The sequence below is a fragment of the Pan paniscus genome, chromosome 4 (genome assembly GCF_029289425.2).
Source record: "Pan paniscus chromosome 4, NHGRI_mPanPan1-v2.0_pri, whole genome shotgun sequence".
Classification (NCBI taxonomy): Eukaryota; Metazoa; Chordata; class Mammalia; order Primates; family Hominidae; genus Pan; species Pan paniscus.
In genome coordinates, this window is record NC_073253.2 from 22871444 (window position 1) to 22883522 (window position 12079).

Here is a 12079-nt window from a genome sequence, read left to right on the forward strand (position 1 = left end):
AGCTCCGCCTCCCGAGTTCACGCCATTCTCCTGCCTCAGCCTCCCGAGTAGCTGAGACTACAGGCGCCCGCCACTACGCCTGGCTAATTTTTTGTATTTTTAGTAGAGAAGGGGTTACACCGTGTTAGCCGGGATGGTCTCGATCTGCTGACCTCGTGATCCGCCTGCCTCGGCCTCCCAAAGTGCTGGAATTACAGGCGTGAGCCACCGCACCCGGCCCAGGTGAACTTTATAAATTAGGTCTTCTAGGCTTTGACTGTGGTAAGGCAAATTTGAGAAATTTCCACTTTCCATAAAAACTGGCTTTCAAACTTATTGTCTTGTTAATGTACTAAAATCAACCTTCTTGTCACCTATGGATATGGACTTCATGAATGAGTCAGAGAAGGCTAGGCTACAGTCAATCTATTTAAAAGGGGAATTGAAATAAATGAGCTTGATATTTGACAATTATTATACCTGGTACATCCTATTAAAGTGGATTGATATGTGGGTGATGGGTGAGAAAATAAGGAGAGAGATTTTTTTAAAGTTAAAATTGGGCTATAAAGAGAAAGAAAGACGTAGGTAGAGATGGGAAACGTTTGCTTGTGCACTTGCTGTTTGATGATGAGTTTTTACAGGTGGAATACTGTAGTAGATCTCTGTTAAATATAACAACAACTTTCTTCCTCTTTTTATGTTTCCGCTTCTCATGCTTTCCATGAATTGGCAGGGTCTAGTTCCTTTCACCTTAAATCTGGGCTGGCCTTGTGACTTGCTTTGATCAACAGAGTGTGGTAGAAATGACACTATGGAATTCCTAACATAGGCTTGCAGAGACCTATAGCTTTCACTTTCACTGTCTTGGGATCAAGTCTTCATGAACAGAAACTCAGGCTTAACTCATGAAGGTGTACATGGAGAAAGAGGCTCAATCTGCCCTTATCTGTGTGGCCACCACAGATGAAGCACCACATATGTGAGTGAAGCTATCTTGGCTTTTTGTTTTTCTTTTTTTAACAATTGAGCTTCCACTTGAAGACAATGGTATGAGTGACCCTGATTTATACCACACTGAACAGAGACTAACTGTCCACGATATATTCTCACCAAATTTTGGAATTGAAAGCAATTAATCACTTGTTGTTTTAAATGATCTTATTTAGATTTAATTCACATACAATACAATTCACCTATTTAAAGTGTACCACTCAATGTATATTCACAGATAAGTGCGACCTTCATTACAGTCAATTTTAGAACATTTAGTCACCTCAAAAAGAAACTCCATACCCTTTAGCTATCATTTCCATATCCCTCATCTCTCTCTAGCCCTATGCAACCACTACTCTACTTTTTATCTCTATAGATCTCCTTATTTTAGACCTCCTTATGAAAAGAATTATGTAATACGTGGATTTTTGTGCCTGGTTTCTTTTATTTAACATATTGTTTTAAAGGTTTATTCAAGTTGTAACATGTGAGGAAAGAAAGAATAGCTCAGAAAAGTTTGAGCTATGTGAGGAATGCAAAATTTATTAGGCCCAGACAAACATGATTATGGGACTTTAGTTATGCTCCCCACCCTCACACCCATGCTTGAGGCAATTGTTCAAAGTCATTTTGTTCCTTACTAGTTGCCTCACCCATTATCTTCCATGTTCCTAGAATTTGTAATGCAAAGAACAATATATAGTCAATCAATAGCTTATGTTATTTTATTGTAAATTCTTGGTAAACAACTTAGGAACTAACTGCTCCTATTTTTGCCTTTAAAAATCTAGTGGTAACTGCTGCTAATTGAAGTGTATATTCAGGGCAACTCAAATCTGTGCTCCCAGGTTGCAATCCTCAAGCTTGGCCCAAATAAACTCTCTACTTATGTTAATTTAGCTCCTTTCATTTAAGTTGATACACGTATCAGTTCTAACAATATTTCATTGTATGTATGTAAAATCTTTTGTTTATCCATTAGTCTCTTGAGGGATATTGGGTTGTTTTGTTGAATAGTTTTCACTTTTTGGCTACTATGAATAACACAGCAATGAACATACATGTAAAAGTTTTTATCTGGATGTATGTTTTCAATACTTTTGTATACATAAGGTAGAAGTGGAACATCATATGGTAACTCTATGTTTGATCATTTGAGGAACTGTCAGACTGTTTTTCTTTTCTTGTTTTTATGTTGAGACAGGATCTCACTATGTTGCCCAGGCTAGTCTTGAACTCTTGAGCTCAAGCAATTCTCCCACCTCAGCCTCCCAAGTAGCTGGGATTATAGGCCTGTGCTAGTATGTCTAGAAAGACTGTCTTACAAAGCAGCTGTACAATTTTTCATTTCTTCCAACAGTGTATGAGGGTTAAAATTTCTTCATATTTTCACCAATACTTCTTATTTGTCTTTTATTTTAGCCATAATGGTGAGTGTGAGGTGGTATCTCATTGTGGTTTTGATTTACATTTTCCTCATGGATAATGATGTTGAGCATCTTTTCATATTCTTGATGGCCATTTGTATATCTTCTTTGAAGAAATGAAACTGCCTTTGCAAAAATTACAACAGTGAGATAAATCTTACTTAACTGACCCCATCTTGCTTCTAACATCACAAGCTAACTGCCCATGCTCCCTCCTGGGCATAGACCAAGCTCACTTTGTGAGGGATTTAGTTTACAGTTTAACTTTGAGACAAGGATGAGAATAATCCCTCCCAAAACTGACCTCCTCTGGAGACTGTAACTGTCTTCATAAGACTAATGAAAGGCCACAAGGGTAAGATTATGGGAGGGGCCTAAATTCTGCTAAAACATAGGTATAGTTAAATGATACCCAGCCATTGTTCCCTACTTTTCTTTTGTTTTCTCTTTTTTTTTTTTTTTTTGAGACAGAGTCTTGCTCTGTCACCCAGGCTGGAGTACAATCTCAGCTCACTGCAACCTCTGCCTCTTGGGTTCAAGTAATTTTCATACCAAAGCTCCCTGAGTAGCTGGGACTACAGTGCCCACAATCATGCCCAGCTAATTTTTTGTATTTTAGTAGATACGGGGTTTCACTATGTTGCCCAAGGTGGTCTTGAACTCCTGAGCTCAGGCTATCTTCCCGCCTTGGCCTCCCAAAGTGCTAGGATTACAGGCACTTTGCTTTTATATAATCACTTACTGATCAGGAGTCATGTAGCCAGAATTCACAAGATTTGTAACTTCCCCAGTTGGTCCTACAGATAACATCACTATTTTCAAACCTAAGATTAGTCTTTGAGATGTTTTTCAAACTTTTACATTCAGGTAAACCAACTGATGCCACCCACACCTGTGACTCACACCAAAGAAATGACTCAAAGAAATTACAGTCCTGTGAGCCTCACCTAGAAACTGACTCAGCCTGCAAAGACAATTTGCATACTCATATGATTTCATCCTAACCAATCATCGATACCCATTGCCCAGAAACTGACTCAGCCTGTAAAGACAGTTTGGATACTCATATGACTTCATCTTAGCCAATCATCAATACCCATTCCCTAGCCTTCTATCTGCCAAATATCCTTAAAAACCTTAGCCTCCAAGCTCTCAGGGAGGCAAATTTGAGAGAAATCTCCCATCCTTCTACTAGTCTGCCTTGTGACAATTAAAATCTTTCTCTGCTGCAATACCACTGTCTTAATGAATTAGCTTTATTTGTGTTGTAGGCAAGAAGAACCTGTTGGGCTATAACAGAAATGTCTATTCAGATCATTTATCCATTTTTAAATTTGGTTATTTTATTTTTATTTTCATTTGTAGGAGTTCTCTATACTTAAAATTCCTTATCAGATATATCACTGGTGAATATTTTCTCTCATTCTATAGGCTGGTTTTTTCACTATTTTGATACTGTCCATTGAAGCACAAAAGTTTTTTGGTTTTGATAAGGTTATCTATATTTTCTTTGTTGCTTGTGATTTTGGATGTCACCTCTAAAAATTCTTTGCAAAATCCAAGGTCATATAGAATTACCCCTATGTTCTCTGCTAAGAATTTTACAGTTTACCCCTCCATTTTCTTCTAATAGTGTTAGTGTACTAGTTCTTATATTTATGTATTTGATTCACTTCGATTCAACATATTAAATATTTGCTAATTTTTATATATAGTTTGAGAAAAGGGTCCAACATCATTATATTGCATGCAGCTAGCCAGTTTTCCCAGGAACATTTTTTCTTAAAGACTATTCTTTCCTCAATAAATGTTCATGGCACACTTACAAAAAATCAGTTGGCCACAGGTGTTTGATTTTATTCTGGACTCTCAATATTATTCCATTTTATGACTATCTTTGTACCAGTACAACACTGTCTTATTATTATTTCTTTGTAAAACATTTTGAAATTAGGGAGTATGAGTCCTCCTACATTTTTTTTTTTCAGAATTGTCTTGGGTATTCTGGGTCACTGACAATTCCATATGGATTTCAGAATCAGTCTTGTCAATTTCTACAAGGAAGTCAGCCAAAATTCTAATATAGATTGCATTGCATCTATAGATCAGTTTGGAAATTATTGCCATCAAAATTTTAAAACTTTCAACCCGTAAACATAAGATTCTTTTGAAAATGTAAGTAAATTTCTAACATTTCTTTTTGCAGTGTTTTATAGTTTTTAGAGTATAAGTTTTGAACTTCTTTTGTTAAATTTATTCTTAGATATTTTATTCTTTGTGATGCTATTATAAATATAATTGTATTTTAGATTTAATTTTCATATTGATCATTGCAAGTGTATACAAATTTGATTAATTTGTTTATATTGATCATGTATCCTGAAACTTGCTGAACTTATTTATTAATTCTAATAGTTCTGTAGGGAATTCCTTAAGATTTCCTGTATATTAGATTATGTAATCTGTAAACAGAGTTAGCATACTCCTTCCTTTATAATGTGGATGCTTTTTACTTCTTTTCTTGCAAAATTGCCCTGGACCTAAATTCCAGTACAATGTCAAATAGATGTGGTGAAAACACAACATCCATGTCTTCTTCCTGATCTCATGGAGAAAGCATCCAATCCTTCAGCATTAAGTACATTGATAGCTGTAGATTTTTTCATAGGTGCTGATATGGTTTGCATTTTTTTGTCCTTGGACAGAAACTCCAGTACAATTTAGAATACATGTGGTGAAAGCAGACATCCTTGTCTTCTTCCTGATCTTATGGAGAAATCATCTAATCCTTCAGCATTAAGTACAATGATAGCTATAGATTTTTCATAGATGTTGATATAGTTTGGATGTTTGTTTGTCCTTTCCAAATCTCATGTTAAAATGTGATTCCAATGTTGGAGATGGGGCCTGGTGGGATTAGGTCATGGCAGCAGATCCCTCGTGAATGGTTTAGTACCATCTCCTTGATGATAGGTAAGTTCTTGCTCAGTTAGTTTATGCTAGAGCTGATTGTTTAAAAGTCTAGGCCCTACTGCCCGCTTGCTCCTGCTCTTGCCATTTGGCATTCCTATTCCCCCTTAATGTCCACCATAATTGGAAGCTTCCTGGAGTCTAACTAAAATCCAGGCAGATTCTGGCACCATGCTTCTTGTGCAGCCTGCAGATACATGAGCTAATTAAAACTATTTTCTTTATAAATTACCCAGTCTCAGCTATTTCTTTATAGCAACACAAAAACTGCCAAGCACAGAAAATTGGTACCAGGAGGGGCCTTTTTCTATGAAGATACCTGAGGATGTGGAAACAGCTTTGGAACTGGGTAATGGGAAGAGTTTGGAAGAGTTTGGAGGGCTCAGAAGAAGATAGAAAGATGAAAGAATGTTTGGAATGTCTTAGAGACTTGTTAAGTGATTGTGACCAAAATGCTGTTAGAAATATAGATTGCAATGGTTAGGCTGATGAAGTCTCAGATGGAAATGAGAAACTTACTGGGAACTAGAGTAAAGGCTACCCTTGTTACACATTAGCAAAGAGCATGGCTGCATTGTGTCCATGGACCAGGGTTCTGTGGAAGGTTGAACCTAACAGTGATGACCTAGATTATTTGGCAGAAGACATTTCTAAGCAGGAAAGCATTCAAGATGTGGAATGGCTGCTTCTAATAGCCTACAATCAGATTCAAGTGAAAAGGAATGACTTAAAGTAGAAACGTAAATTTAAAAGTGTAACAGAGAATAAAAGTTTGGAAAATTTGCAGTTTTCTGGCCATGTGGCAGAGAAACAAAAAGGATTTCCAGGAGGGGATACAGTCTTTGAAGCAACCACTTGCTAGAGTGATTAGTATGACTAAAAGAGTCAAGTGCTAATAGCCAAGATGATGTGAAAAAGACCTCAAAGGCCCTTCAGAGATTTTGGAGACTGCACCTCCCATCACAGGCCCAAAGGCTTAGGGGAAATAATGGTTTCAGGGGCCAGGCCATGGGCCCACTGCCCTGCTCAGCTTTGCATCAAGGCTGTTCCAGCTTCAGCTGAGTTCATGTCTCACATCCAGGGGACACTGGTACAAATGGCAGACTCCTAAGGCCTTGGACAGATCTGCTTCTGTGGCTATGCAGGATTCAGCTGACAGAGCTGATCTCACAGGCTGGAATTCAGTGCTTATGGCTCATGGCTTTTCCATGCAGAGGGTGCAAGCTGCCAGTGACTCTACCATTCTGGGATCTGGAGGACTGTGACCCTCTCCTCACAGCTCCACTAGGCAGTACATCAGTGTAGACTCTGTGTGGGGGCTCCAACCCCACATTTTCCCTCTGTACTGTCCTAGTAGAGGTTCTCTATGAGGGTACTCCCTCTGCAGCAGGCATCTACTTGGACACAGGTTTTTCCGTACATCCTCTGAAATCTAGACAGAGGCTCCCAAGCCTTAACTCTTGGACTCCATATACCTTCAGGCTTAAACACCATGTGGAAGCCAGGGCTTATAGCTCTCACCCTCTGAAGCAATGGCCTATGCTGTACCTGGACCCCTTTGAGCCACAGCTAGAGCTAGAGTGGCTAGGATGCATGAAACAGTGTCTGAAGACTGCACAGGGCAGCAGGGGCACTGGGCCTGGCCCATGTAACCATTCAGTTCCCCTAGGCCTTTAGGCCTGCAATAGAAAGGGCTGCCACAAACGTCTCTGAAATGCCTTCAAGGCTTTTTCCTCATTGTCTTGGATATTAGTATTTGGCTCCTTTTTACTTATGTAAATTTCTGCAACCTGCTTGCATTCTTTCCTTGAAAGTGGGCTTTTCTTCTCTACCTCATGACCACAATGCAAAATTTCCTAATTTCTCTGCTTCCCCTTTAAATATAAGTTCCAACCTGAGGTTATTTCTTTCCTCACACATCTGAGCTAGGGTGTTAGAAGCAGCCATGCCACATCTTGAACACTTTACCGCTTAGAAATGTCTTCTGCCAGATACCCCAAATTATCACTTTCAAGTTAAAAGTTCCACAACATCCTAGGGCATGAACACAATCCAGCCAAGCTCTTTGCTAAGGCATAACAGGAGGTTTTTGCTCCAGCTTCAGTTCCCAATAAGTTCCTCATTTCCACCTGAGACCTCATTAGCCTGGCCTTCACTGTTCATATCACTATCAGCATTTTAGTCCCAACAATTTAACTAGTCTGTAGGAAATTTCAAACTTTCACTTTTGGTCCCATCCATGTAACCAGTCTGTAGGAAGTTTCAAACTTTCACTCATCTTCTTATCTTATTCTGAGCCCTCCAAACTCTTCTAACCTCTGCCTGTTACCAGTTCCAAAGCTGCTTCCACTTTTTCAGGTATTTTTATAGCAATGCACCCCTCTCAGTACCAATTTTCTGTATTAGACCATTCTTACACTGCCATAAAGAAATACATGAAACTGGGTAATTAATAAAGAAAAGAGGTTTAATTGACCACCATTCTGCAGGCTGTACAGGAGGCATGATGCTAGCATCTGCTTGGCTTCTGGAGAAGGCTTGGGAAACTTACAATCATGGTGGAAGGTGAAGGGGGAATAGGCATTTCAAATGTTGAAAGCAGGAGCAAGAGCATGAGGAGGGAGATGCCACACACTTTTAAATGATCAGATCTCACAATAACTCATGATCATGAGAACAATGTCAAAGGATTGGTACTAAATCATTGATGAGAAACCTGCCCCATGATTCAGTCACCTCTCACTAGGTTCCACCTCCAACACTGGGGATTACAATTTAACATGAGACTTAGGTGGAGACTCAGACCCAAACCACATTGATGATGAATCACATTTGCTGAATTGCATCTGTTGAACCAGCCTTGCATGTCAGAAATGAAGCCTACTTGATTGTGGTGTTATCAGCTTTTTGATTTGTTCCTGGATTTGGTTTGCTAGTATTTTGTTGAGGATTTTTTGTGACTATGTTCATAGGAGATATTGGCATAAAGTTTTCATTATTCATTGTGTCTCTGCTAGATTCTGTTATTAGGCTGATGATGGCTTCATAGAATGAGTTAGAGAGCAGCCTCTACCCAAATCATTTTCAGTATGATTGATATAAGTTCTTCTTTGCACATCTGGTAAAATTCATCTGGTCCAGGGCTTTTTGTGGTTGGTAGGTTTTTCATTACTGATTCAATTTCAGAGCTTGATATTGGTCTATTCGGGTTCAATTTCTTCCTTATTCAATTTTGGGGGATTATGTATTTCCCAGAATGTATCCATTTCCTTTAGATTTGCTAATTTGTGTGCATAGAGTTGTTCATAGTATTCTCTGAGGAGTTTGTATGTCTGTGTGACTAGTTGTAATGTCATCTTTGTCATTTCTGATTGTACTCATTTAGATCTTCTTTTTAAAGATAGCTAGCAGTCTATCAATGTTGTTTATATTTCTGAAGAACAAACTATTTCATTGATTTTTTTGGGATGGATTTTTGCATCTCAATTTTATTCAGTTATCTAATTTTAATTATTTCTTCATCTAGCTTTCAGGTTGGTTTTAAAACTCTTTTCCTTTTAAATTATCTGGCCTCAGATATTTCCTTATAGCAATGAAAAAATGGCATAACACAGATACTCTTCATTAGTTCTATAAATTTTTCTTTTATTTCAAGTTTCTTGAGGGTTTTAATCATGAACACATGCTGGATTGTGTCAAATGGAGTTTGCTCATTTATTGAGATGATTATGTGACTTTGTTTGTTTGCTTGTTTGTGAGACAGTATCTCACTTTTTCACCCAGGCTATAGTGCAGTAATATCATCATGGCTCACTGCAATCTCGACTTCTCCAGCTCAAACAATCCTCCCACCTCAGCCTCCCAAGCAGTTGGGACTACAGGCACGTGTCACTACACCCAGGTAAGTTTTTGTATTTTTTGTAGATATGGGGTTTCATCATGTTGCACAGGCTGGTCTCAAACTTCTTGTTTCAAGCAATCTGTGTGCTTTGGCTTCCAGAAGTGCTAGGATTGCAGGCACAAGCCACTGTACCTGACTGATTTTTTATTTTATTCAAGTGATACAATGCATCCCATTAATATAGTTTCAGATTTTGAACCAACCTTGCTTTATCCTGGCCTAAATCCCACTTGATCCTGTTGTGTAATTTTTAAAATATGTTGTTGAAGTCAGTTTTCTAGTATTTTTAATTGTGGTAAAATATATATAACATAAATATTTACATTTTTACCTTTTGTAAGTGTTTGCTCTTTGCATAATATATATTTTCCATATTTTTATTTTAGGTCTATTCTCAATCAAAAGTGTGTCGCCTTTAGATAGTATATAATTGAATTTTTTTTATCCAACTTGAAAAGCTCTGCCTTTTCATTACATTGTTTAATATTTTCACATTTAATGTTATAGATATAACTGGACTTATGCAAATTACTCTTTGTTTTCTATATGCTCCAGGGTCCTTTTTGTTCTTTTATTTCTCTTTTATAGCTTTCTTTTGCATTAAGTAAACATTCTTTAAGTAGCATTTAATTTTTAAAAATTTTTTAATGGTTTTTATGCTTTTAGCACTTGCTCTAGGGTTTGCCATATACATTGAAATTTATCCAAATTAGCTTTAGATTTATCTCAGTTTGATTCTAGTGAGATATAGAATTGTTACTCCTATACAGCTCTATTCCCTGCCTCACTTTTTGTAGTATCCTTTTTACACATATTGCATCTGTTAATGTTACAAACTTAACAATACATAATTTTAAGTATTATTTTACCTCTTTTGTAATTTTAGGCCATTAAAACTTTACTCCCTTCCACCTTATTTGTGCTGTTATTGACAAATGTAGCACACATGTTATATTTCCATATGCAATAGGCTCAATGTTATGTTGCATTATATACATATCATTTTATACCACTGCTTTTAAAATCAGGTATGAGAAGAAAGGAGGAAAATATGCCACTTTTTAAATAATTACATGATTTTTCTACAATATTCTTTATTTTTTCAAGTTGGACTGAAAATTCCATCTGGTGTAACTTGCTTTCATACTGAAGAACTTCCTTAAGTATTTCATATATGGCTGGTCTGCTAGCAACACATTCTCTAAGATTTTGTTTATCTGTAAAGGTCTTTCTTTCACTTTCACTTTTTGAACAAAAGCTTTCCTGAATAGAGGAGTCCAGGTTGAAACTTTCTTTGAGCATTTTAAATATATCATCCCAATGTCTCTGGTTTCTGTTATTTCTGCCAATAAGTCAGGTGTGTTAATCTTTTTGGAGTTTTCTTGTAAGTGAAGGGACATATTTCCCTTGTTGCTTTCAAATGTAGTCCTTGTCAGAGAGTTTCATTCTTTTTAATATGATTTGTTCATGGGTTACTTTGTGTTTATACTACCTGGAGTTCACTGAGCTTCCTGGATGCCTAGGTTATTGTTTTTCAATAACTTCAAGTAGTTTCAGTAATTTTTTTGAATATTCTTTTTCTTCTGTCTCCTCTCCATGTACGCTTCATACTTGTATGTTTGTGTGATTAATAATGCCTCACATTTCTCTGAGGCTGTGTTCATTTTTCTCCATGCTTTTTTTCTTTTTCTTTTTCAAGTTCCATAATCTATATCCATTTATCTTTGTTTGCTAGTTTTTATTTTGCCTGTTCAATTCTCTGAGGAGCCCCCCAAGTAAATTTTGTATTTCGATTATTACACTTTTTAACTTTGGTATTTTCATTTAGTTCTTTTTATTAATTTCTACTTTTTTGTTGTTTTTTTATTTGGTATAACATTCCAACATACCTTCCTTTACTTCTTTAATTATTTCCACTAGTTTTTGTTTTTTACTGTTAAATATGACATCTGTGTATTATTCCAGGCAGTTTCTGTTTCCCGCTGTTTCTCCCAGCGTATGAGTCATGTTTCTCCATTTCTTTGAAGGTTTCATAATTTTTTATTGAAATTGGTCCTTTTAGACACTATATTATAGCAACTCTGAGTACTGGTCCTCCTGTTCCAGTGTTTCTTTGCTTGTATGTTTAATGACTGGCTGAATTGTTTTACTGAAGTCTACCCCGTCTCCTTAACTGTGGTAAACCTTTGATGCTGTGACTCAGGGAAGTATAGTTTTGGGCATGCCCACAGTTATCTTGGGAAGTCAGTTGTATTGGTAGGGTGCTCTTCCACTCTTTTCTGACCACATCCAGCTATTAAACTCCACTAGTAGCACCTACTGATTGCTCTATTGTTTTCATCAATATCCCGAGGCTTAAATGCCTCCATTAATTCAATCAAACCAATCCAATCAAATTGTGGTCCCTTTGAGTGAATACTTTCTGAGGTTAGTGTTTCATATTTGTTCTGGCCCCAGGAGTGCTCCTCCCAGCTGTCTTATCCTTGGGTTATTTTCTGCAAATTACCACCTTACATTCCAGGCTATATCTTTATTAGATCCATGAATCTTCAAATTGCCTTTCACCACAATGTCCAATATTTTTTAGAGTAGCTTTAGGTTAAAACTTCTCCATACTTTGTTGCAAATAAAGTCAGTTAATTTGGGGACAGATTAGGAGCTATTGTTTTTTTGTTATGCTTCTCCCCCAGGCAAAATCTCTGAGCCCAAGCTCTGAAGCTAGGGGTGGAGACAAAGGCAAGCTTTTTTCTGAGTGACACATCAACTCTGGGAGCTGAGCACCTGGTGGAAGGGTAGGAAATAGTAA

The 12079-nt window shown here is 37.2% G+C and overlaps 1 long non-coding RNA gene across 1 annotated transcript in view; it reads left to right on the plus strand.

Moving 5' to 3' along the window:
- The window catches only part of LOC134730424 (uncharacterized), a 365450-nt gene that overhangs the window by 172887 nt on the left and 180484 nt on the right, over positions 1-12079 (plus strand). The window contains exon 4 of the long non-coding RNA XR_010112184.1: positions 9156-9273. This is a non-coding gene — a long non-coding RNA (uncharacterized LOC134730424). The remainder of the gene's footprint in view (positions 1-9155; positions 9274-12079) is intronic.